Source organism: Macaca nemestrina, chromosome 5 (genome assembly GCF_043159975.1).
Source record: "Macaca nemestrina isolate mMacNem1 chromosome 5, mMacNem.hap1, whole genome shotgun sequence".
Taxonomy (NCBI): Eukaryota; Metazoa; Chordata; class Mammalia; order Primates; family Cercopithecidae; genus Macaca; species Macaca nemestrina.
Window position 1 is genome coordinate 147420931 of NC_092129.1, and position 27923 is coordinate 147448853.

A 27923-nucleotide genomic window follows, 5' to 3' on the forward strand; every position below is an offset into this window, starting at 1 on the left:
GTGTGAGCCACCATGTCTGGCAACCAAGTATTGTTCATCTAAGTTCTCAGTATCTCCCTAATTCAGTATCATCATTTCTCTTGCGTGCTCTCTCTCTTTTCTTTTTCTAAAAAAAAAAAAAGGAGTTGGGAATCTCGCTATGTTGACCAGGCTAGTCTCAAGCTCCTGGCCTCAAGTGATCCTCCCATTTTGGCCTCCCAAAGTGTTAGGATTACAGGCGTGAGCCACCGAGCCTGGCCAACTCTCATCTTTCTCATCTGAATTACTGCAACAGTCTCTAAGAGGGTCCCTTGCTTCACTCTTTGCCTCCTTCCCTGTCTGCAGCAAGACTGATCTTTCTAGATCACAAACCTGATCATATGTAATTCCCTGTTTAGAAATCTTTAAAACTCCCTGCTACTGTCAAAAAAAATCCCAACTCCTGATGGTACAAGGCCCATCTTGATCCAGGCTTGCTTCCCTTTCTAGCTTGCTCTCCCACCACTCCCCCAGGTCAAATGTACCTTGCTCTCAACACATGGCCCCAGGTCTTGGACATTCCCTTCCAGCTGGCCTCCTTCCTCACCTAGCTAGGTCCGTTCTGCCCTTGAGGAAGACCCTCCTTTAGGAAGCAAGTCTTCCTTGCCCAGCATGGGTCAGGTGGGTTGGCTAGGCTCTGCCTCAACTTCTCAGCTGTACGATGGGGCCAACCCCTACTGCCTGACAGTCTGGTGAGGGAGCACGACGCAAAGAATGCGAAGGGCCTTGAAAATGACTAGGAATTGCAAATACAAAGCATTAGAACCACCACCAGAGGAACACTGCTTTCTCCTCCCATTTTGAAACAGCTCTCTTGGAGGTCCTGGATGACCTCCTCTTGCCCCACCGCCCCCCCATCTAAGAGGCCCTTGGCTGCTGCCCTGGTCCTGTTCCATCTCACTGCTGCAATGGTTCTGTCAACCACTTCCTCCTGAGGACAGGAGGGTAACTTGCCCAGGGTCACAGTCAAACCTCATAAGGATCGCCTTCCCCTCTGGGGGCTTTGCACTCTGCTTATTCTTCCTTCACTCGCCCTTGAAATGATGATCCTCCTTCCCTACCCACACCGCCCTCCCCACCCCATTCTGTTCTTGGCTGCCTGCTCAATCCATCCACTGCACAATCCAGCCACTGGCAATTTCACACACCATGACTGCATCCCACACCACTGTCTGGGGTCTCTCTCCTGCTGACTGTGTAAATACCACACAGAAGCTTCGCAGGGGCCTCATAATGTGTTCAAAACACAATCAATTATCTTCATGCCAGGCCACAGGTGTCCCTGGCAGGCAGCAAGTTCTCCATTTGTTTGCTAAGCTGATCACCATATGCTTCTTTCCCCTCCTGCCACCCCAACCGCTACACCTCTAGTGCTTCCCACCCAAGTCAATGGGACACCATCCCTCGGGCACACAGGCTGAACTCCAGCACCAGTGGGTCCTCTCTCACCACTCACTTATCCATTCTCCCCTTTCCTTGACTGGCCGGGTTCAAGCCCTGCCCACTCCTCACCTAGATCTGCCTCTCCACTCCTGTCAGTGACATTTCTAAGCCCAGCCATGATCTGTCACACCCTTGCCCACAAAATCCAACTCCTTCATGTGGGATCCAAGGCTTTCCACACTCTGGCCCCAACATACGGGTGCAATCACTACCCAGTGGGCTAGTGGGCTAGCACTACCAGTAGCACTAATAATAATAATAATAGTAATAATAATAATAACAACACATACTGAATGCTTCCCATATGTCTCTTCATCTCCATCACAGCCCTGTTGGGGAGGATCCATAGGATCAAAATTTGACAGATAAGGAAACTGAGGACAGGAGGGTAACTTGCCCAGGGTACAACCTCATAAGGATTGCACTGTGCCAGAACAATCTTTTAATCCTTTAGCCTTCTCTGACACTTTCAAACTCCTTAGGGGCTGGGATATGCCTGTTTAGAAAATCTCTGCAGCAGGCTTCCCATTGCCTCTCTAACTTCCCAAAGGAAACAGCAATACATGTTCTTGGGATCAGAATGAAAGATAATGTGGTTCTCCCAAGTTATTCCTAGAATTTTTGAGTTCCGAGAAGGAATATCAATGTTTAATTGTCAATAAATTTTGTAGTAAGTAGAAGTATTTTCACACATAATTAACATGACAGCATACCAAGACCTCTGGTTAAATTAATATGGGTGAAACAATTATACCCATTTCACAGGACCTGGAGAATTTTACTGCTCTAAAATTTCATTTTATGGCAAGCACAGTATAGGTGATGCCAGGTGCCTGGTTAGAACATGCCTCCTGACAACGACCCCGTTCCTGGAGTAAAGTCTCCTGGCAGTGCCATGGCATGTCCAGGAATGAATGTTCTCCTGCCACTGGCCTCTAATTGCCTAATGGGCCTGGGACTTGGCTCTTCAAACACATGGCTCCCATCCCAGAGCTTCCCACTAAGCCAACTATTTCTGTTTCCTAAGGTTCCAGAGGCTACTGCTGATGTCAGAATGGAGGGGCAAAAACAAACCCCAACAGCAACAATGATAACAATGACAAAAAGGAGACAGCAGAAGAGGGGACATAGAGGAAACAAACTACAGGCAAGAATGCCTGCATGATGAACTCGAGACTGTGCCCCTGGAGGGTATGTGAGATACCCACTTTGTGCCTTTCTCCATTCTCCCCCTCTTCCTCACCCACCCTCTGTACTGTATTGTTTACTTATCTATGTCTTCCCTCTGGAATGGGGCACCTTGACTGTTCTTCATAACTAGTAGACTGTAGGTGCTAAATTAATGCTGAATGAATGGCGGCAGACCTTGCTAACTATTTACACAATATCCATTCTCACCTTCTTTTTTAGTGACAGAATCCCAATTCTGCTTCAAGTAGCAATGTGCCCACCTAAACGATGTCTCAGCCTCCCTTGCATCTAATGGAGGCCAATGAGGAGAAGCTGAAGCTATTTGGTGGGACTTGCAGGAAAGCTCCTTAAGATGGAGCATGTGTTCTTCCTGCTTTTCCTCTCTTCTTCCTGCTTTCTTCCTAGAACCTGACATGACGGCTGGGGCTCCCGCAGCCATCTCAAACCATGATACAACCTTGGGGTTGGAAGCCCTGCACTAAGGATGGCGGAGCAGAGAGACCAGCCCTAGACTATCCCCTCTAGATTTCTTTTCACAATAGAAAAAATTTCTACTGGTTTAAGCTACTGCTATTTCTGTTCTAGCTGCCAAACAGAATTCCTAACTGATTCATGAGTAAACCAATTAAATTTAGTTTTCTTAAATTACTCATCGCTGACCTACAGTTTACAAGGCCAATCACCACCTCTAGCCTCTGGTCTTTGTAACGTAATGATAATTTGTCATTAAGTTACAAAGAATTATTGTTCACTGGAGGTCAGGACAGAAGCACTAGAAGGAAGAGGTAGTTCAAGGAGGAGAAGAAGACACTGAAAAGAAGATGAGGGATAGAGGCAGGAGGAGAGCAGGAAAATGAGGCACAGGGAAGAGAGATGACAGGAGAATGCGGGGAGGAACAGATGCAAAAGGCTGGAGCAAAGGAAAGGGGAGCCTGACAGGCAAGGCAGAGACCCTGGCGAGATGGAGTGGTGGAGAGAGGAGAAAGAGAAGTATGCTGCAGCAGCAATTGCTGCTATGATTTAGAGAACGGGTGCTGCAGGCTGGACATCAGGCTGGGCGTCGCACCAAGCACTTTGTATGTATGTGTGCTCCCTGATCATTTCACTCCTGCACTAAGCGTTACCACACCTGTTTTACAAATGAGGTAACTGGTTTGGTGCGGTGGCTCACTCCTATAATCCCAGCACTTTGGGAGGCCAGGGCACGAGGATCACTTGAGCCCAGGAGTTCAAGACCAACCTGGGCAACATAACAAGACCCCCAATCTCTATGAAAAAATTAAAAAATTAGCCAGGTGTGGTGCATGTGCCTGTAGTTCCAGCTACTCGGGAGGCTGAGTAGGGAGGACTGCTTGAGCCCGAAAGGTCGAGGCTGCAGTGAGCCAAGATCATGCTACTGCACTCCAGCCTGGGCGACAAAGTAAGACCTTGTCTCAAAACAAAACAAAACAAAACAAAAAACAAAAATGAGGTTAATTGGCTCTGAGATATGAATTAACTCTCCCTCAGTCACAGAAAGTGGTAGAGGCAGGCTTTGTTGAAGTCTCCTTAGAAGGGAGGTGAGACATCATTCTTCTGTCTTTTTCTATCTCACTGTGAGACGTGGAACCACGGCAACCATTTGGACCATGAGGACAGCAGCCACACCCTAAGAATGGCAGGGCAGGGAACTGTAAGGAGCCTGGGTTGCTCATGACCTAATGGAGCTTCCACAACTGTCTGAGACTACAGACTACCTAACAGTCAGAATCCCCATCCATGAATCCATCGATCCATCCATAAATGCTTCAGATAATAATTTGCTACATTTTCCTCTAATCGTCAGTAATAGATTCCAAGTCACACTCCCAGACATTCTGATTCAGCAATCACTTTGAGATACACTCTCCTAGAAAAATGGAAAATCAGATTCATTGAACAGGTAAGGAAACTATCTGAGAGTCCACAGGACAAACCTTGATACCTCAAAAGGAGCAACTGCTGATGACGTGCCCCTAGAAGACCTTGGAGATCAGCAGATGACACTGTAAAGTTACTCTACCATTATTTGGAGAAATGGAAGAAGGGAAAAGTTCATAAAGACCAAGAGAGCACATTTGGGGCTATTTCCTCAGAAACAGATAAAAGGTAGTCCTCGTTAATTCAGACCAGTCTCTAACAGTGCCAGCAAGTCATTTGAGAAAAAACAAACCAATAGTCCAAGTCTCAGAAAGAGAACAGCTCCTTTTGGGCAAAAGCACCAAGTTGTCAAAGCAACACACTTGCACCCAGCGGCATCAGACAGCATGACTGTTGGGCACCATTGGCTGCAGCTTGCTGTGTGCTAGGAATTCTCTCCAACTAGACTACAAGCTCTCCTCTCTGAGAAGAGGGACTTGTGGCATTACTATTTCAGTATCTTCAGCAATAGCACCTAGCACAGTACTGAACACACAGTTGCTTAATATATGACCACAGACTGAGAGCTGTCAAGAAAGAATTAATGGGATTCATGTGGGTTGGGCAAAGATGCCTACTGGAAGCCAGGCATGGTGGCTCATGCCTGTAATCCCAGCACTTTGGGAGGCTGAGGTGGGTGGATCACAAGGTCAGGAGTTCGAGACTAGCCTGGCCAACACGGTGAAACCCCATCTCTACTAAAAATACAAAAATTAGCCAAGCATGGCAGCGGGTGCCTGTAATCCCAACTACTTGAGAGGCTGAGGCAGAAGAATCACTTGAACCCAGGAGGCGTAGGTTGCAGTGAACAGAGATGGTACCATTGCACTCCAGCCTGGGTGACAAGAGCGAAACTCCATCTCAAAAAAGAAAAAAAAAACAAACAAAAAACAGAAAAGATGTCTACTTCAAGACCTAACTCTGTGCCCATCTCTGAGTTCAAGCTGATTCCTGAAATTCTAGCCAAGGGAATTGAGAGTTGGTGCTGTCATTGTTCATCACTCTCATGAGACTGTTATCTGATGGCTAATCTGGGGATTTTTTTTTTTTTTTTTTTTTGAGACGGAGTCTCGCTCTGCCGCCCAGGCTGGAGTGCAGTGGCCGGATCTCAGCTCACTGCAAGATCCGCCTCCCGGGTTCACGCCATTCTCCTGCCTCAGCCTCCCGAGTAGTTGGGACTACAGGCGCCCGCCACCGCGCCCGGCTAGTTTTTTTTTTTTTGTATTTTTTAGTAGAGACGGGGTTTCACCGTGTTAGCCAGGATGGTCTCTATCTCCTGACCTCGTGATCCGCCCGTCTCGGCCTCCCAAAGTGCTGGGATTACAGGCTTGAGCCACCGCGCCCAGCCAATCTGGGGATCTTTAAAGGTTCAAATGCCTTCTCTTCTGAGAATATTCCTATGATAGAGTCCCAAGAGTCCAGAGAATTCAGGCAAAGCTGAAGAGGATGACACAGGCCATTAAGCTCTGCCCCAGACCTATCTCATCTGCCCTTTTTAGTTGTTAAGTCTCAGTGGGGTAGAAATCTTAACGAGGTCAGAAGTGATGAGTGACACAGCTCTAAATGCCAGGTACTGAGTTTTCACATCCTGGTCTCTTCGGAGGCCCCGGGCATACAGAGTCATCTACTCCTAAAGCAACTGTGCCTTTCAGAAGGGCAGTCTTATTCTAAAATTAAAGATTCGCAGGGCCCACTAGGATTATAATTAGTTTGTATTCCTCCACCTGGCACTCAGAGATGCTGAGTTTGGGAAGGGAATGTGGGGCATGCATTCTTAAGGCTGGAAACCACTTTAATTTGCAAGATTTAGTGGCTTTTTCTGGCCACTGGCTTGTTTTAAGTCTCTGGCATCCTCAGCTAGACTAAGAATTGTCACCTTGTGTCCCAGCCATACTGATTCACATTTCCATCAACTTGGCATAAAATGTGCCAAAGAAACAAGCTTTCCTGGTGTCACTCCCTGCATCTGCATCCCATACCACTCCCAGCACTTGCCTCTACTCAGCCAGAGAAATTCAATGCAATTCAACTACCAACGCTGAATGCCCACCAAATGACAGATAGAATGACAGGAGTTTCAAGTATCAAGAAAAACAAGGCCCTGCTCTCAAGGGGGTCAGAGTCGGCTGAAAAAAAGGAGATACGTGGCCAGGTGCAGTAGCTCACGCCTATAATCCCAGCACTTTGGGAGTTTGAGGTGGGCGGATCACAAGGTCAAGAGATTGAGACCACCCTGGCCAACATGGTGAAATCCCATCTCTACCAAAAATACAAAAATTAGCTGGGCATGGTGGCACACACCTGTAGTCCCAGCTACATGGGAGGCTGAGACAGGAGAATGGCCTGAACGCGGCAGTCAGAGGTTGCTGTGAGCCGAGATCGCGCTACTGCACTCCAGCCTGGTGACAGAACGAGACTCCGTCTCAAAAAAAAAAAAAAAGATACGTAAACAAGCAGCGACCCACAGAGTGGTAATTACTACAGACAGAGACCCTAAGCTCTGAAGGAGTAAAGGCTGCTCTCCTGGGAGGGATCAAGGAGAGGAGGGGAGACAGGCAATTCCAGGCAAGGAATAAGCAGTGCAATTGCACAGAAGCCTGGCAGCCTGAACTGCTGCAGACAGCAACCAGAGAGGGAGCCAACAGGGATCAGGGTTACTGCACACCAGATGCTGCCATTTTACAGATGAGAAAGCTGAGTTACGGAAGGGATAAGTAACTTGTCCAAAATCATACATTATGAAAAGACAGGTTCCAAACCAAACAGTTGGACCCTAAAACCTGCGCTTTTAAACATTACAGTACATGGTATGCGAATAGTTCAATCTGCTGAAGTGTAAAATTTAAGAGCTAAGTTTATGCAGGAGAGGTAGAATGGGCTGGATCATGAAAGGCTTCATATGACACGCTAAGCATCTGAACAAACTTTCAGCAGGATACTGGACTAAATTAATGTGAACGAGCTTCCCCTTTCTATCACTATCACAGAGGAATACCAGATAAAATAAAACAAATGACACCCTTAGACATGCAGTCAAACTGGAAAGAGAAATGCCCTATGTGCGACAAGAACTGACACCACAATGGCCTGTGGACTTTTGCACCCACATATGAGTGGTTTAAAGCCTGCCTGTGGCTTTGAGTCCCAGTATCAAGAAGAGAGCCTCAAAGGGCTGGCCAGTATAGGAAAGCAACAAGAAGCTGAACACTTCTCCAAGGCTCTGTGGGTCAGGTATGGGTGGGAGGTCACCCTTTCTTAAGTCACCAAGCTAGTCCTGCCCATGGATATAAAACTGAACTTACACTACTAGGGTGGTGAAGGGGTGCCGCACTAAGCAGTGAACATAAAAACTGAGCCAGGACCACTGAAACACTCATGGCCCCGCCAGAAGCAAACAAACTGCTCTGAGGAATACTTTCATAATTCAGGTCACAAGTCTCAGACAGAAAAGGGAATCCCTCCTGGAGATGAACTCCCACCCAAAGTTACAAACCACACAAGGAAATAAACCACCAAGCGGGCGAGCATCAGACACAAAACGAGAAGTAGCATCCCAAGAATCAAAAATAAGACAGTCTCAAAGAAACTACACAAGAAAACTTAGATGATTAAACAGATAAAGGAGCACAGAAAGAACAACTATAGAGACTCTGGTGGTAGAATGGTCAACAATATGTCTAAGAGGCCTTCCAGAGGCCACTGTAGAGAAAATGAGAGAGCCAAAGAGGCAATGGCTGAAACTTTCCAGAATTTAAGAAAGAATTAAATGTAAGAGATTAACATTAGGGGAAGCTGGGTGAAGGAATATAGAAATTCTGTAAAGCTAAGTTTATCTACAATCATTCTAAAGTAAAAAAGCTTTTTCTTTCTTTTGTTTTTTCTTTTATAAATCAGTCCTCAGATAGAAGCAGCATACCAAATCCTGAGCAAGAAAATGGAGAACAAATCCACACTTAATTTCAAATGATTCTAAACAAAAGCATATATACATATATAGAGAAATATACTAATTGAATATGATTAAAGAGAATACTGATGTTCATTGTACTACTGTTCTCTCTAATTTTAACATTTTTCTAAGTAAAAGGATGGGAGAAAAGATGAGAAAATGTTGGAGTAAGAACAGAAATAAAGGCCAGGGAAGTTGGCTCACTCCTGTAATCCTAGCACTTTGGGAGGCCAAGGTGGGAGGAGGGCTTGAGTGAGAAGTTCAAGAACAGCCTGGGCAACACAGTAACATCCCATCTCTAGAAAACACTTTTTCTTAAAAAAAATTAGCTGAGCGTGGTGGTGTGCACCTATAATCTCAGCTACTTAGGAGGCTGAGGTGGGAGGATTGCTTGAGCCTAGGATGTCAAAGCTACAGTGAGCTGTGATCAGAACACTCCAGCCTAGGCAAAAGAGCCAGACCGTGTCTCAAAAAAGAAGAAAAGAACAGAAGTAAAATGTATAGTTTTCAAACCGGTAAAGGGAATAAAGAAAATTCCAGGCCGGGAGCGGTGGCTCTTGCCTGTAATCCCAGCACTTTGGGAAGCCGAGGTGGGTGGATCGCCTGAGGTCAGGAGTTCAAGACCAGCCTGGCCAACATGGCAAGACCCTATCTCTACTACAAATACAAATTAGCTACGTGTGGTGGCACGCGCCTGTAGTCCCAGCTACTTGGGAGGCTGAGGCAGGAGAATCGCTTGAACCTGGGAGGCAGAGGTTGTGGTGAGCCGAGATCACGCCACTGCACTCCAGCCTGGGTAACAGAGCGAGACTCCATCTCCCAAAAAAAAAAAAAGAAAACTCGGAAGGAGAAAAACAGGCAAAAACGGAAATACATGGAAAGTACTAAAAAATAGAATACAGTAACACATTAAGTTAAATCCCAAAAATGTACATAAATTACTTCATATTGTCAGATTTGATTTAAATCCAGCCACATTCTGTTTATGAAAGAAACTCCTAAACGTCATGACACAGAAAGGTTGAAAAGATGAGGCAGTAGCAACCACAGGCAGCACTAGTGCCATCAGACCTCATAGCAAAAAACAGGAGTGACATTAGGGAGGAAGAATAAGACTTAGTTACTGATTAAATGAGGCCAGGGAGAAGAGAGAAACAAAGGGTAACTGTCAGGTGAACAGGGGGATGTGGATGATTCCATTAAGGTGGGGATTGTGGGAAGAAGAGCAAGTCTGGCAGGAAAATGTAAGAGTCACTAGGGGAGTGTTGAGTTTTAGAAGCTCTGGAGACCCCTCGATGAAGATGTCCTGTAAGTAGTTACAGAAGATTCTTACCACCACTATTAAAAATGTACATATTTTTCCTTTTTTTTGAGACGTAGTCTCGCTGTGTCACCCAGGCTGGAGTGCAGTGGCGTGATCTCGGTTCACTACAAGCTCTGCCTCCCGGGTTCACGCCATTCTCCTGTCTCAGCCTCCTGAGTAGCTAGGACTACAGGGGCCCGCCACCACGCCTGGCTAATTTTCTGTATTTTTTAGTAGAGATGGGGTTTCACCATGTTAGCCAGGATGGTCATGATCTCCTGACCTCGTGATCCGCCCGCCTTGGCCTCCCAAAGTGCTGGGATTACAGGCATGAGCCACCGCGCCTGGCCCATATTTTTTACTTCTAAAACAAAACAAAAATCCAAAAAGCAATCGCCCACTAAACCCCCCACCGGAGAACTAACCATGATCTTAGCAATAAACCCATGTTTCCCATCTATGCCTGGTCCATCTAAGTTCTGCTCCTGCTGGGTGATGTGAAAAGTGGTGATAGGCTCCAAGGTTTCTAGAGCCAGTTCAGGTCCCATGTACACAGTGGAAAAGCTCTTTGGAGGCAGGAAACCCTGTGTCTGTGCAGCCAGAGGAGAAACAGATTCACTAGCAGCAGAGGTCAGGAGCCAGAGGTTCACTACTGCCAGGTGGACCACTTTCACTGGCTGAATCCCAAGGTTCAATGCAAGTAATCAGTTACCCAGTGTCCATTCTTGACCTCACGAAACATACAGTAGGCCAGGTGTGGTGGCTCACACTGCAATCCCAGTACTGTGGTAGGCGGAGACGGGTGGACTACTCAAGCCCAGAAGTTCAAGACCAGCCTGGGCAACATGGTGAAACCCCATCTCTAAAAAAAATACAAAAAAAAAAATTTAGCCAGGTGTGCTGGCACATGCCAGCAGTCCCAGCTTCTTGGGAAGCTGAGATGTGAGGATCACTTGAGTCAGGGAGGTCAGGGCTGCAGTGAGCCAAGATTGCACCACTGCACTCCAGCCTGGGCGACACAAGGAGACTTTGTCTTAAAAAAAAAGAAAGAAAGAAAGAAAAGAAAGAAAGAAAGAAACGTAGAGTGAAGAACAGTCATAATACAAGAAAGACTACGGCAAACCCCCACAAGAGAAGTACCAACAGCTACGGAGTTCAAAGAACAGAAAGCTCCTCTGTGCAGTTTAGGGGTACAATCATGCCATAGAGGAGGCAACACTGGAAATGTTTTTTTCTCCATGTCCCCTTGTTACATAATTACAGGGGTACATTGATCGATCCATGCAGCTACGTGTCCAGTGGCTTGGGGCATCCAGGCACTTACCACTCTCCACAGCAGAAGCTGGTCTCTATAATAGTGATACCTAATATTTATTGTTTACAAAGAATCAGGCATGTGTTCAGCGTTTTATGGGCATTCTTTCATTTAATTATCCCGATTACTCTATAAGGTATTGCTATGGTTGAATGTTGTGAACCCTCCAGAATTCATGTTGAAACTTAACTCCCAATACAACGGTATTAAGAGGTGTGTCTTTGGAGGTGTTTAGGTCATGAAAGCCCTGCCCTCAGGAATGGATTAGTGCTCTTATAAAAGGGCTCCAGGGAACTAGGCGGGCCACTTTCACCCTTCCGCCATGTAAGGACACAGAATTCATCCCCTCTGGAGGACACAGCAACAAGGTGCCATCTTGGAAGTGGACAACAGCCTTCACCAGACACCAAGTCTGCCAGTCCTTGATCTTGAACTTCCCAGGCTCCAGGACTGTGAGAAATCAATTTCTGTTGTTAATAAACAGAATTTTGTTATAGCAGCACAGACTAAGACAGGTATGTACCTTTTTTTTTTTTTTTTTTTTGAGACAGAGTTTTGCTCTTGTTGCCCAGGCTAGAGTGCAGTGGCGGGATCTCAGCTCACTGCAACCTCTGCCTCCCGGGTTCAAGCGATTCTCCTACCTCAGCCTCCTGAGCAGCTGGGATTACAAGCATGCGCCACCATGCCCGGCTAATTTTTTCATTTCTAGTAGAGACGGGGGTTTCTCCATGTTGGTCAGGCTGGTCTTGAACTCGTGACCTTAGGTGATCCACCCGCCTTGGCCTCCCAAAGTGCTGGGATTACAGGTGTGAGCTACCATGCCCAGCGGTATGTACCATTGTTATTCCCAATTTACAGATGAGAAAACTGAGGCCCAGAGAGGCAAAGAAAAGTTTCCCAAGGTCACTGAGATAGGGTCATAGAGCCTGAATCTGAACCCAGGTCTAACGCCAGAGCACATGCTCTTACCCACTTTGTAATCTATCTCATATAGGCATTATAATTCTATGTGCCCTCCTAGACCTGTAGCTCTGTAATCCATTGTCTTAGCCTCCACAATGCCCAGCTCCAGGACAAACTGTGGAGGGACAAAGACAACTGTGGCAGAATGACATACAAGTAGGCTGGATTTAAGGCAGAGCTCTTACACACATTCAAGCTTGGGATCCTCCAAGCAGAGGTTGAGTGATTCGGCTAGCCACAGAATCTCTCTGGTTATAAAGCTCAGAGTGGGCTGGACGTGGATCACACCTGTAATCCCAGCACTTTGGGAGGCCAAGGCAGGCGGATCACCTGAAGTCAGGAGTTCAAGACCAACCTGGCCAACATGGTGAAACCCGTCTCCACTAAAAAACACAAAAATTAGCCAGGCATGGTGGCGGGAGTCTGTAAACCCAGCTACTCAGGAGGCTGAAGCAGGAAAATGGCTTGAACCTGGGAGATGGAGGCTGCAGTGAACCAAAGTCGTGCCACTGCACTCCAGCCTAGGCAACAGAGCGAGAATCCATCTCAAAAAATAAAAATAAATAAAAATAAAGCTCAGAGTGTCAGGCACAGTGCTAGACACTAGGCAATCTAACTCTCACAACAATTAGCCCCATTTTCCAGAAGAGGAAACTGAAGCCCAGAAAGGTTACAATCTGTTAAAGGCCTTCAGCTAATAAATGACAGAACCAGGATTCAAACCCAGACCCACCTCAAAAACTATACATGTAGCTGCTGTGCACACAATCTAGCAAGTCTCCTGACCTAGGAGTTAGTGGAGAGGGTAGGCAGTGAACTTTGCCTTTGGACTTGGGGAGCTCAAACTGAGTAATGAATATGTAATCACCGTGTGGACTAGAAGTACAGTCACTATTTCAGACCAGGAACCAACAAGGCCAGGCCCAGAGAGGAAGCCAATGAGCACAGGTTCATGTACATCTGCAGCATAGGGAAAAATCTCTGCAATGAGTGTTTTTCCAAACAAGGTGGTCATGTTCACAGGTTCTAGGGGTTAGGACTTGGACATATCTTTTGGAGGGGCAACCATCCAACTCACTATAGGCAGTAAAATCAGTGGGGAGAAACACTCAAAAGAACGGGAGGAATGACCTGTGCATGGAAGAGGAATGAGGTTTAAAGCTGTTAGTAAGGCTCCCGGAAACTGAGAGAATGACGGGTTATTAACAGAAAGGGGATATGCAAAGAGCAGAGACAAAGATGGGCTCTGCCTTTAAGGCTGCACACTCCAGCAGGCCGGTGGACACGGGGACCTAGTGTTCAGGAGAAAAGAACTTTAGTATTCGGTAGCTATAAGAGCAGATGGTCACAGTCATAGGAAGGGACAAGCGTGTGGAGGGAGAGGGTGAGAGAAGAGAAGAGAGGACAGAAGCCCAAAGAATGTTCACACTCAGGCAGTGGAAAGAGGAAGAGGAACCAGGCCAGCAAAGGCGCAGTCAGAGAGGAAGGGAAACGGAGGCCACAGGAGTACAGACATTTGCCCTCCTAGGGGGCAGGGTCCAGTCTCTTTCATCCGCATCATCCCAGAGTCTGACAAGGTACTAAGCGTAGAGGAGGCACTTGGCAATTGCTGAAGTAATAATAGAGAGCAACTATGTGAGAGAGAGCAACATATCAGTGATTTCTAAGATGCAAAGAAAAGAAGGTAAAGGCATCTGTAATGCTTGAGAGCTTGGCAAAGTTACATGAGGCAGCATCTTCCGAGAGGGTGTGGGGTGAGTAGGGGAAGGCCTGGAGGAAACCCCAAGGGAAATGTGATGGGAAAACTATGAGAAGAAGAATAGAATGAGCAGCCAGCTGTTGGAGGTGAATTCTGGGGCCTTAACTGCCCACCATGGGGCTCGCGTGAGCTCCCTGCTACACGTAAGAGCTGCCTTGCCATCCAGCCGCTCTTTCTGTTCCAATCCCAACCATACATTCCACATATTTATCTAAAAAACAGTTGCCACAACTCATCTTGGGGAGAAGAGCTGCTGTGAAAGCTATGAGCGAGAGGCTGCTGCTGTGACCTGGGAAGACCTGCCCCGCATCCCTGGCAAGTTCTCTGGGGTGACTCTTCATCATGGGCGGGTAGCAGGCTTTTCCAGACAGGAAGCGTGTGGAGAGGAGCAGGGACTGTGGCCAGTGGGTGACTCATGAAGCGTTTACCAGCCATGTGGGTGCCCACCACCCTCAGAGGGGGGCAGACTGGGCCAGTTGCATCAGACTTCCTGGAAGCATTTCTTCATTTCTATTTTTGAAGACACTGAACTTCCAGAGTGACATCTCTCCTGACTTCAAAAGGCACTCCAATCAGCAGCCAGAACCAGTATCTTCTTACACATACTTTACCCACCCAACTCTACTCACTCCCCAACATGCCTGCACACAACAGAGGAAGTGGCCAGACAACATGATGCAGACTTTCTAAGGGCAACAGGAAACGATACAATACCACGGAGCCACAGTGAGGACCCGGGTGGCTGGAGCTCCCACACACCACCATGTTTCCCAACAGCCAGACCCTTCCTGGCCCACAGACAGGGATAAGCATCAATTCCCAAATTAACTGGCCGACAGGTCAGAGAATAGCATCATCCAAAAGATCACAGGACTTCCTGTACAAATTAACCCAGATTCAAAGGAACAGGGAGTCAGGTACTCTTATACTGCAGTGAGAGGGTAAATTAGTATAACTTTCTAGAATTTGACAATATGGCAACATTTATTCATATCCTTACATTTCGATTCATTCAAAATTTGCACACATACACACAAATATACCCACTTTAAAAACTGAATACCTGGGCCGGGTGCAGTGGCTCAAGCCTGTAATCCCAGCACTTTGGGAGGCCGAGACGGGCGGATCACGAGGTCAGGAGATCGAGACCATCCTGGCTAACACGGTGAAACCCCGTCTCTACTAAAAAATACAAAAAACTAGCCAGGCGAGGTGGCGGGCGCCTGTAGTCCCAGCTACTCGGGAGGCTGAGGCAGGAGAATGGCGTGAACCCGGGAGGCGGAGCTTGCAGTGAGCTGAGATCTGGCCACTGCACTCCAGCCTGGGCGACAGAGCGAGACTCCATCTCAAAAAAAAAAAAAAAAAAAAAAAAAAAACTGAATACCTACCAAATACCAGGAACTATGCCAAGTAGTAGGGGAGACAGACAAGGTGACTGCTCTCAAAGAGCTTTTGTTCTAGTCATGGATTTGGACAATTAACCAATAAATCAACAAAATCATATCTAAGTGTAGAGAGCATTGGCTCTAAGAGCAAAAGATGAGAAATAACCTAAACGTCTGTTGGCAGGACTGATTAAATAAGATTAGATATTCTCATAAGAATGAATACTGCTCTGCTATTAAAAGCGCATTCTTGAAAACTATATTCAAATTGCTAGGATATAAATGTTTAAAGCAGGTTTCAAAACAGTACCACGATTATGTCCAGTGACAGAAGTCAATCACAGAAGATCACATATTGTATGATCCCATTTATATGCAATGTCCAGAACAGGTAAATCTGTAGGTAGAGAAAGTAGATGAGTGGTAGTCTTGGGCTGGAGTGAAGGTGGGGTGGGGCACTGAGGTGGGAATGCATGCTAATGGATTATAGGATGTCTTTTTGGGACTAAGAAAATGTTCTAAAACTAGATTGTGGTGATGATTGTACAACTCTGTAAATACTAAAAACCATCAAATTGCACACTGTCAACAGGTGGACTTCAAGACTTGTATCTCAACAAAACTGCTAAAAAGTCACATTCAATATGACTTCAATTTTTTTTTTTTTTTTTTTTTTTGAGACGGAGTCTCACTCTGTTGCCCAGGTTGGAATGCAGTGGCAGGATCTCGGCTCAATGCAACCTCCGACTCCCCCGTTCAAGTGATTCGCCTGCCTCAGCCTCCCGAGTAGCTGGGACTACAGGCGCCCGCCACCACACCTGGCTAATTTTTTGTATTTTTAGTACGCATGGGGTTTCACTGTGTTAGCCAGGATGCTCGATCTCCTGACCTCGGCCTCCCAAAGTGCTGGGATTACAGGTGTGAGCCACCGCGCCCAGCCCAATATAGTTTTCTAAAAGAGGGGGTGTGAAGGGTCATGAGGGGAAGGATGAATAGCCATTCAAAACATTAACCATGGAAATCCTCTGAGAGGAAAGTTCTAGGTAATTTTATGGTCTTCTTTATATTTACCTTTATTTTCCAAATATTCTAAAATATAGAAGTTTATTTAACTGGCAAACCAAATTATCCAGGGTTTTAAAATCTAGTTTTCCAAGTGTACCTTAAGTATGTCCAAGGCACAACACTAGAAAGGTCCAACTGCTGTGTTAACTTAGATATCTCTAGGGTTGTCATATTCTTCACACCACAGATACCAACCAGATAGCCAAGGAGAGGAATTTCATACTTCAAATAAATCAGACCAAGTAGCTTCTGGTTAGGGGGAGTATCTGCTGACTGCTAGAAGAGCTTGCTCCTCTCTGCAAACACTTTCAAAGAAAAAAAACCCAGCAGCCACCATAAAGCTCAGATACTATCAAAGCATGCAAAACAACATCAAAGATTTGAGCAGATTCAAACAGAAACTTCCTGGACACTTTCAGGAGTCACTTCCTGGTTGTGAAGTGTTAGGCCCTCTGGACAAATCATTCTCTCCCACGTGGCCTCCTCTGATCAGTGACTTCAAAGGCATCTTTCTGAAATGACTGGGCTGAGGGAGGGTGCCAGCAACTGGAAGTCAGTGGTTTCCAACCAGGCTGTACCCCCAAATCAATGGGGAGCTTTAAAGGCAGGTTCCTGGACCCCATCCCTGGGGATTCTAATTCAATAGGCATGAAGAAGGCCCAGGAATCCACATTTTCCCCAAAACTCCCTGGTGAATATGCCAGTTGAGTCAAGTATGGGACTCACTGGGCTGGATACCATCCGGGATAACTCAAAATAGGGCTAGCCTCCACATCTGGCTACAATGCAGCAGGAATCCCACCCAGTGAGCACTGTGGATCAAAAGGCCACTAAGCACAGAAAGGGAGACTCCACAGGGAAATTCCATGCATGTCTGGCTATCACTGCTGAAGCTCGGGGGAAGCTAGCAAATCCCCAGAGCAAGCCTATTTTGGAAGGTTCCCTAAGACACAGTGATCTTGCATGCTAATCTGTGAAAAGGGGGATGACTAGTACAACTTCCACTGTGGGAGACCACAAGAAAAATCAGCCCTCTCCAACCACACAGAAGAGCCAGCAAGCTTTGCAACTCCCAAGGAGCCAGAAGCAGAAATTAAGGCAGTATAGAGTGGCAGAAGAACCCTGAGTCTGAGTCACACAGATCTGGGTTCAAATCCAGTATCCACTAGCGGCTGTCTGTGGATTAAAGATGGCTACAAACCTTTTGCCACTCTTTCCATCAAGAGGTGGAGTCTAGTTCCCACCCTGGAATCTGGGCTGGCCCAGTACAGCTCTGACCAATAGAACATGATTGAGGTGATGCTCTGGGACGTGAGCCCAGGCCTCAACAGGACTGCCTTCCACCGTCTTGGCCCCCAGATGCCATGCTGCAAGAAGTTCAGGATAGACTCTTGAAGGATAAGAGGACATGCAAAGAGAAGCAGCTTTGGACATTACAGTGCAGCTAAACACAGACAAATGGGCAAGCGCGGCCGACATCATGTGGGGCAGAACCAAGCAGCTGGGCCCAATTCACACAATCAAGAGAAAGGATAAATGGTGGTTGTTTTAAACTACTGAGTTTCGCAGGTGATTTGTTACACAGCATTAGGTAACTGAAACACTGTTTCTCCTTGAGCAAATGGATTTTTCTGAGCCTTGGTTTCCTCATCAATCAGATATGGAATGATGATAACCTGAACAGGGTTGTGTGAGTCTCAAAAGAAGTGAATGGGCTGTGAAAGTCTAAAGTGCAGACCAGTGCCAGTTACCGTCACTATTTCTGCAAACCCAATGTTCAAACCACCACCACACCACCATATCCTTTCTCCACATTTAGAGTCTTTTTGGGCCAGGGTACCTCTTCATATACAAAGGACAGGAACTACTTATACTCACCCTGTAACTGGGAAGGACCCTGCCAACAAATGCCCCACGTTCCCAAATAACTCACCTTCTCCCACCACACCAGTGTTCCCTCTGGCCTCTCTCCTTCCTGTTACAGTGTTATCTTTGTCCCAGCCATCCAGGTTCAAAGAGTCAACCTCTTACATGCCTCCACTTCCTTTCAGCATCCAGGGAATGGACAAAACCTCATCCCCCCAGTCACCCCCACCTTTCCACTTCCAGTGCCACCAAAAGGCACGGTCATCAAAGCCAGGCAGGCCTGAGTGCTGCTCTGCAACCTACTACCTGTATGACCATATGCAAGTCATAAGTATGGCCATATGCAAGACCATATGCATATTATTATAAATCAGTAATACCTTCTTTTTGTGGTCATTTCGAAGACAGAGATTATGCAGCTAAAGTATTTAGCACAGACCGGATGCAATGGCTTACGCCCATAATCCTAGCACTTTGGGAGGCCAAGGTGGGTGGATTACTTGAGGCCAAGAGTTCAAGACCAGCCTGGCCAACATGGCGAAACCCCACCTCTACTAAAAACACAAAAATTAGCCAGGCATGGTGGTACACGCCTTTAGTCACAGCCACGAAGGAGGCTGAGGCACTAGAATTGCTTGAACCCGGGAGACAGAGGTTGCAGTGAGCTGTGATCACGCTACTGCACTCCAGCCTGGGTGACAGAGCGAGACTGTCTTAAAAAAAAAAAAAAAAAAGTATTTAGTACTACAGGCCAGGAATTTCTCACCTGCACTACTATAGCCATCTCCTAATCTAGGCCTCTGCCTGTGTATCTCTCTCCATTTTGACCCCTCTAGTGTAAATGCTATCAGATTAATTGTCCTGTATGGCAGCTATCACATTATTCTCCTGCTCAAAGACCTTCCATGGCTCCCACTGTTCTCAGATCAATCTCTGAGAACCTCTCAGCTACGTATGTAAGATTGTACACAATCATGGCTCCATCTGCTGCCTTGGCCAATCCTATCCTTACTGCAACTTGCTATTAGAGTCAGCCATTTAAAATGGCTGGCAACAATCCTCACCTTCTGGTATTCACATCTTTGTGTAAATCTCTCCTAACTCAGAGAAACTGCAAATTAGTTTTAAGCCACTAAGTTTTGGGGTAATTTGTTATGCAGGAATCGATAACTAATACTCTTCATTTCCCCTGTCACACCTCAGCTGTTGTTCTTTTCTTTAGTCATATTCACCCTTCCTACAACATCTCAGCCTGCTGAAATTCTGCCAGGGCTGCAAGGCCCGCTCAGATACTAGTGCTCACTCACCCTGAGCCTTTCTTAAGTATCCTCTAGAAGCCTTTCCCAGTTCTCCAGTGTCCACTCCATCACTGCACCTATCACACAGAAGCACTGTCAATCTGTTTATCTGTGTGCAAAATGACAAGGTTATTCATTGCCAAAAAAGACTGGAAATCACCTGCACATTCATCAATGAATAAGAGAATGGCACATCCAGGCCGTGCATGGTGACTCACGCCTGTAATCCCAGCACTTTGGGAGGCCGAGATGGGCAAATCATTTGAGGTCAGGAGTTCAGGACCAGCCTGGCCAACAAAGTGAAACCCTGTGTCTACTAAGAATACAAAAATCAGCTGGGCATGGTGGCATGTGTCTGTAATCCCAGCTACTCAGGAGGCTGAGGCAGGAGAATTGCTTGAACCCAGGAGGGGGAGGTTGCAGTGAGCCGAGATTGTGCCACTGCACTCCAGCCTGGGTGACAGAGCAAGAATCTGTCCTTAAAAAAAACCATAAAATGGATGAGGCAACTGTTAAAAAAAAAAAAAAAGAATGAGGGGCCGGGCGCGGTGGCTCACGCCTGTAATCCCAGCACTTTCGGACTTTGGGAGGCTGAGGCAGGTGGATCATGAGGTCAGGAGATCGAGACCATCCTGGCTAACACGGTGAAACCCCAACTCTACTAAAAATACAAAAAAAAAAAGTTAGCTGCGTGTGGTGGCAGGCACCTGTAGTCCCAGCTAATCGGGAGGCTGAGGCAGGAGAACGGCGTGAACCCGGGAGGCAGAGCTTGCAGTGAGCTGAGATCGTGCCACTGCACTCCAGCCTGGGCAACACAGTGAGATTCCATCTCAAAAAAAAAAAAAAAAGAATAAGGAAGCTCTACAGGTCTGGTATGCAAAGATGGCCAAGATACAATAAGTGAAGCAAGGTGCAGACCAGTGAGTACAGCAGACAGGCGTCTGCCTAAAGAGTAACACTTGGGGCCGGGTGCGGTGGCTTACGCCTGTAATCCCAGCACTTTGGCAGGCCAAGGCGGGCGGCTCACAAGGTCAGGAGATCGAGACCATCCTGGCTAACACAGTGAAACCCCATCTCTACTAAAAATACAAAAAATTAGCCAGGCGTGGTGGCACGCACCTGTAATCCCAGCTACTCAGGAGGCTGAGGCAGAAGAATCGCTTGATCCCAGGAGGCAGAGGTTACAGTGAGGTAAAATCGTGCCACTGCACTCCAGCCTGACGACAGAGTGAGACCCCATCTCCAAAAAAAAAAAAAAAAAGTAACACTTGGGAAGCCAAGGCGGGGAGACCGCCTGAGGTCAGGAGTTCAAGACCAGTCTGGCCAACATGGTGAAACCTTGTATCTACTGAAAATACAAAAAAAAATTAGCCAGGTGTGGTGGCATGCACCTGTAATCCCAGCTACTCAGGTGGCTGAGGCAGGGAAATTGCCTGAACTAGGGAGGCTGAGGTTGCAGTGAGCCAAGAACGCACCACTGCACTCCAGCCTGGGCGACACAGCAAGATACTGTCTTTAAAAAAAAAAAAAAAAAAGTTAAACATGGAATACTACATGACCCAGCAATTTCACTAAGCATATTCCCAAGAGAACCTAAAGCATATGTCCACACAAAAGCTTGTACATGAACGTTCACAGAGTCAAAAAATGGAAACAACCCAAATGTCCACCAACTTACCAATAAATAAAATGGAATATATACACACGACGGAATACTCAGTCACAAAAAGGAATAAAACACTATTATATGCTACAATATGGATAACCTCGAAAACATGCTAAGTGAAATTATTCAGACACAAAAGGCTACATATTATATAATTCCATTCATATGAAATGTCCAGGATAGGGAAAGTCATAGAGAAAGGAAATAGATTAGCAGCCAGGGGATGGAGTAACTGCTGATAGGTAAAGGGTTGTTTAGGTGACAGAAGTGTCCTGGAATTAGTGGTTAATATAACACAGTTAATATATAAACAACACAGTTAATAAAATATTTAAAACAGTTAATATAACATATATTAATTTAATATAATATATAAAATACAATTAATATATAAAAACCAGCAAAGTGCATACTTTAAAGTGGTGAATTTGGTTATGTGAAATATATCTTAATTTTATGCTATAAAAATATGTAGAATACAAAATAAAATAAACTGCTCACATTCTGCCTGTGGCTCAGTGATTTGGAAGTTTCTCCCTGTCTATGCCCTCCAGCCCCGAAAGGCTGCCAGTCTGTCTCCCCCATCTTTGTGTCCCCTGGCACTTTCTAGCTGCTCACTCGCCCTTCATCTCCCCTGTGACTTCCCACTTTCTGACTCTTGGGCAAGGCCTGGCCCCCGCCTCACTGGATCCACCCTTTCCTGGTGGGTCCACACCACCTACTCAGACCTACTGGACAGCGTCTGGAGGCCGAGGCACCAGCCCCAGAAGTCACCCCAGATGAGCCGTCCAATGGCCAGGGCTGTGGTAACAAGCGTGTGTCAGCTGAGGGATACGGTTTCACATGGGAACTTAATTATAGCTCGGGAGCGGTGAAGGGAGAGGGGGTGGCGCAGGCTTTGAGGGGACGCACAGGAAGCTATCCTGCCCTGTCAGCGGGTCTCACCAGGCCTGTGATCACAGGAGAACAGGTATGATCCAGGCAGGCCTACAGGAACGCACAGCTTATGGAAATCTGCCTGCTTTTAAGCATGAATTCCTAGCTCAACCTGTGTGCAGGCCAAAGTGGCCCAGAAAAGACCTGAGAAGCCAACTCCCACTTACCCTCAGGATTCAGAGAGGCCTTCTCCTTGCCTACTGCCAGAGACCCCATTTTATTCTGTAAGAAGTGACAGGGAGGCATAGCTTGTTCCTCACAAAATACCTCATCTTCAATTTTCTCCCTTGCTTTGCAATGCTTTTCTAGAATGGAATCTGAGCTACTGATGCGTGGAACATCTTCCTCTATGCTTGGATCCCTGCCTATTGCCCAGGGAGGTGCCAAGAAGCTGTGCAGCTGCTGCCACACAGGTGTCAGTAGAGCACAGTAGCCAGATATACCCGATGTGTTCAACTACTGGCCTGGGCACTACCAGGTGAGGGAAGCAGATCAGGCAGAAAGAGAGAGAATCTCTGGAAAGATCATGGAAAGAGTGGGGCCAGGGTGGAGAAGCAGGTGCCACTGAGACACATTTTCTTCACCCCTATGTCTGGCCCCTATCTGGGCCCCTTATTCTCCAGGTCTCTTCCTGGCCAGCTTGCTTGCTGTTTCAGAAAGGTCCCTGCAATCACCTGCTGCCTGCCCTGCCCCAACCTATCATCCAAGCAGCTTCTTCTCACTGACTCAAGATAGAGCCAGGGACCCAGGCCCTCCTCTCAGTTGCTCTTCCCAAGACCCCCACCCCCAGCCCTGGCATTACCCTTCCTATCTACTGTCTGTGCACCTTTTTTTCTAAGCTCCTGAGAGATTCATCCCTAAAAGCCATAGAAAGAAACCTTCAGACTGGAGGTGGTATCCTTTTCTGGATTTGTATGGAAGGGAAAAAAAAAAAAAGGCAGGAGTGGTGAGTAGGCAGAGCAGATGGGGTGCTGGACAGGGACAGAGGGAGACACACAGATGGGGAGAGGCAGAGTAAGACCTGGTGCACCTCTCTACCCTCTGCACGTTTGGCAATAACATCAAGAAACAACCAGACAGTTCTTCCCAAGTGCCTCCCTCCAGGCCAAATGCCTTTCCCACAAGTGGGAGGGGAGGTCGGAGGACAAGCAGACACCACGAAACCACCTGAAAAATGGGAAAGGCAAGTCACAAAAGTAAATGTTAAACAGTATCCCATTTTGAAAAACAGAAAAAATAACTAGGTATACACAATTTGAAAAGAACCCAGGTTAAAAAAAAACATATATCAAAGCAGCCACTTATGTGTGATTATATATTACTTTTTTCTTCTCAGTGCTTATCTGTATTTTCTAATAACCTATAACAAATGAGCATTATTTATATAACTAAAACATTTTTAACTAAATTAAAAACCACATGCATGAAAACTTATGCCTAAGTGCCAGTCCCACATTCTAAAAAAAGTCAGTTCCCCAGTTCCTACAATCCTAGCCATTGGTGGCATCTGATTAATTTCAAACCTCCCAAATACAGTTTTCTAAAGGTGTCATCCACTGTTTGTCACTAGTTAGATAAACAGCTTGCAAGTGGCAAGCCCTTCCTCCATCACCTCATGCCCAACACCCAGAACCACCTGCCGCCATGGGACACAGACCCGCACCACTCCAGAGCTCACACCCGAAAGCCAGAGCCTCAGCAAGGTGTAAAAGTAAACATAAGGTGTGGGGGTTACAGGCATCCTCAGATCAGAAGATTCCTTCCTGCACCTCCCTGCCTTTTCCAGGGCCCAGGCAGGGGCTGGCAGGAGCACACTCTAGGCTGCTGTCACTGGGAAGTACCCTGGGGGGCTCCACAGACAATCACTGGACTCAAGTTAATACCTACTCAAGCTAATGTTCAGATGAAGAGGAAGACAAAAATAACATTGAAGTTCTTTTTCTTTTTTTAAATATTATTTTAAATTTTTAAATAAATACATACTGGGTCTCACTATGTTGCCCAGGCTGATCGCAAATGCCTGACCTCAGGTGACCCTCCCACCTTGGCTTTCCAAAGTGCTGGTACTGCTAGTGTGAGCCACCATGCCCAGCTGCCTTGAAGTTGTTTGGTCCAACCAATAATGACTGGCATCCACCTATGGTGCTGGGTGCTGAGGGTCTAATGACAGTAATGAAACAATAATCATTCAATGAGTGCCTCCTCTGTGCCTTTACATGTATGAGCTCATTGAATCCCCAGGGGTGGAGGGTCTACAGTTATCACCCCCATGCCCCACAGAGTCTGGCTCTTAAGCACTACCCCATATTCCCTAGAAGTTCGTAACCTAACCCTGAGAAACAGCCAGTGAGCTACTTCCTGCTGTGTTCCAGGAGGAAGCTCATTCCCCTCTGAGAAGCCAAAGAAATGAGAAGTGTGGCTGTTTCTCTCTCGGCTGCCCTCCCAGCCTCTAGCTACCCGAGCTCTATGATCCCTGGGGCCTACAGCTGGCCTGAGGAGGAGCCAGCAGGGCAGGCAGATGGGCACAGTTCCCAGAGACCAGCCAAGGCCACCAGTGAGATGCCATCTATGCCTGTCTCTTCTGATTTCCAATGCCATTCCTGCACCCCAGCCCCTGCATCCAAGCCAAGAAACGGAAACAGAAATAGAAAAGGCTCTCTAAAAATAAATCAAGGATGGTAAGGTGCAAGAAAAGAGAAAAATATAATGCCACTGCTGGTTTGGGTATAGTGAGTCCTGCTAGCTTAGGCAGGGCCCATGTTGGGAGGGCAAGTATCAAGAGCCCTGGCTCCCTTTCAGCCTCTGCTCACAAGCCTGTGGATGCAACACTTGCATAACTACCGAGGCTGAGGTGACATCAGCAAGAACAGCAGAGCTACTGAACTGAGAAGAACAGGGCTCAAATTCCAGTTCCACCACTTGTTAGCTGTTTGACTTGGGCGAGTTGTTTAACCTCTCTGATCCTACACCTTGTCTGTAAAATGGGACTACCCATACCCACCTCTTGCAGGATGGTGTAAAAGGAAGGCGAGCTCATCCGTGGGGTAACGACTGCCTAAGGGAGAACCTGAATAAAGGCAATTTCCCTCCCTTATTTCTCTCCCTACGTGCACATCTGGGCCAGCTTCTCTTTCTCTTTTCACTTCACCAGACTGAAGCCGCTGATTAATCACAGCAGAGATTGTTTTTTTTCTCTTAAGAGTTCCTTCCACCCTACAGGCCGGGCCCACAGCTCGGCTGTTCAGTCTCTTGTGGTTCTAGGGTCTGCTTACTATCTTGGAGCAGATCCAGGGAGCCAGTATGCACGACTATTCTCAGGGCCTCCTCTGTCCACTGACCTGGAATGAGACTCTGCAGGAGGCCCTAAGGCCTGCCAAAATTTTGCCTCTGCTCAGTGACCAACAAGAGACTGCTATTTTCTGAAGCCAACAGCAGTCTGGCCAGTCAAGCAGGTACTTTCCAAACTGGAACAATTAGATCCAGCCAGCCATCGTTCCTAGAAGTCCCTGCTACGCAGTGATCAAAGACATGGGCTTTAATCACTTGGTTTCAAATCCCAGCTCTGCCATTCATTAGCTGTGCAACTTTAGACCATTTTCCTAACCAGTCTGAGCCTCAGTATCCTAATCTCTAAAAGGGGTACAATGGCTCCTACCTCTTAGGGTTGTTGTGTGAATCAAAGTGATATATGTAGTGATTAGCATAATGCATTCAACATGTGGAAGCCATATTCTACTCAGATCGTTACCAGGTTATCTACCGGCTCTGCCATGGAAAGGCGATTAGACACAGGTGGGGATAAAAGTCAGCTGTGGGAGTCGCACTGGGGAGACCAACAGGGGTGAAATGGAAAGAAACAGAGAGCCGGGGGGTCTGGACTTCCTCGTGGGCTGAAGGCGGCCATGGAGGGAGCCTCTCAGAAACTCCCCAGAACTGCGCAGTGAATGGCCAGCCTGCACTGCTAGATACACAGTGCCATGCCAACACTGACGTGGAACTGCTTTCATCATTCAGAAAGAGGAGGCTGCTTTCTCCCCCTCTTCTAAATTTTTAAGTGACTATGTTTGCCTGCTGGTAGTCCCTCAGTATGATGTGATAAATATCCCATGGAAAGGAACTGAGGAACACGGGCCTAAAACTCGTGAGGTTGTGTGAGGGGGAGGAGAGGAGAAGGAAGGGGCAAAATGCCAAGCAAAGTAAAAGCTGTTATGGCACTTCAGGGCCACCAATCTCGTCTCTGACTTCATTTCCTAGTCTCCTCCCTCCCTCCCTCTGTCCAGCCACGCTGGCCTCCTCACTATGCGTTGAACACCTCAGCTGTGTTCCACCACAGGGCCTTGGAACTTGGTTTCCCTCTGCCTGCGAGATTCTTCCCACAATAGTTCACTCTCCTTCCGCTTAAATGTCACCTTCGTGGTGAGACCTTCCCCAGCCCTCTATGTGAAACTGCCACACTCTCCTTCCTGCTTAGTTTTCTATAGAGCATCTGAAGCCATCTCACATGCTATTGACTTAACTCTGACTCCCTCCCTTCCCCCACCTCAGTTACCACGAGAGCAGGAGATTTTTTATCTGCTTTGTTTATCCCTTCACCCCCAGTGCCTAGCACATAGGAGGTACACAATAAACATTTATCGAATAAATGGAAGAGGAAAGGGGAAGATGGAATTAGAATCAGATTTTAATAATCCTACATCCTCACTGGTCTGAAAGAACTGAAGGTGCTGGGAGAGTTCCAAAGCAAGGATCGGGTACCATATGAGGCTTTCTCTCTTGCTCCCAAGAACTCCCCAACAGGTTCCCCCAAAGTGCAGACTGTTTCAAATACTGGTTCAGGAAAAGGCTGGGCCTATGCTCTCCTTGGGCCATGAGAGGGACGCCTTAAAATAAGAACAGGGATCAGCCAGGCCACCACCTGCACCTGGAGGCAGATGAGCCTTATATTAGTCTCCTATTGCACTGTAACAAATTACCACATTACCAAAAATTTAGCGACTTAAAACAAAACACATTTATTCTCTTACAGTTCTGGAGGTCAGAAATTCAAAATTAGTTTCACTGGGCTAAAATCAGTGTGTTGGCAGGGCTGCACTTCCTCCAGAGGTTCTAGGGGAAAACAGTTTCCTTGCCTTTTCCAGCTTCCAAAGCTATGTTCGTTGCATTTTTGGCCTTCTCTTCCACCTCCAAAGCCAGCAGTGTAGCATCTTGCTGCAGTAGTCACATTGCCTCCTTCTCCTGTATCCATTCTCTCTCTGGCCCCCATTCATAAAGACACTTGGGATTGCATTCAGGGGCCCACCCAGATAATCCAGGATAATCCCCTCATCTCCAGATCCTTAATCACACGTGCAAAGTCCATGATGTCATATAATATTCACAGGTTACAGGGGTTATAAAGGGGTATATTTTGGGGGCCACTATTTAGCTTACCACCAAGGAAGCAAGCTCCAAAAGTCTGGAAGAAACACAGTTCAGATCCCTGGTCTACATGAAAGAAGCGTCAGATTGGGAGCCTTGGCAGCGTCCCCAGGCCAGGGTCTTTCTTTAACTGTAACTGTTTGCTATTTAAATAGGCAGCAGGCCAGGCATGGTGGCTCACACCTGTAACACTAGCACTTTGGGAGTCTGAGGCAAGTGGATTACTGGAGGTCAGGAGTTTGAGGCCAGCCTGGCCAAGATAGTGAAACCCCATTTCTATTAAAATACAAAAATTAGCCGGGTAAGGTAGCGCATGCCTGTAATCCCAGCTACCGGAAGGCTGAGGTAGGAGAATGGCTTGAACCCAGGAGGGGAAGGTTGCAGTAAGCCGAGATCACACCACTGCGCTC

General features: G+C 46.9%; 1 protein-coding gene across 6 annotated transcripts in view; it reads right to left on the bottom strand.

The window, feature by feature from the left end:
* LOC105474499 (peroxisome proliferator activated receptor delta) overlaps window positions 1-27923 on the bottom strand; it is an 85761-nt gene that overhangs the window by 41571 nt on the left and 16267 nt on the right. The window contains exon 3 of one of the 6 annotated variants that reach the window (XM_071097162.1): window positions 15575-15661. The exons of the other annotated variants lie outside the window; for them this stretch is intronic. The gene's annotated coding sequence lies outside the window, so the exon portion shown is untranslated. The remainder of the gene's footprint in view (window positions 1-15574; window positions 15662-27923) is intronic. 6 annotated transcript variants of the gene reach the window in all.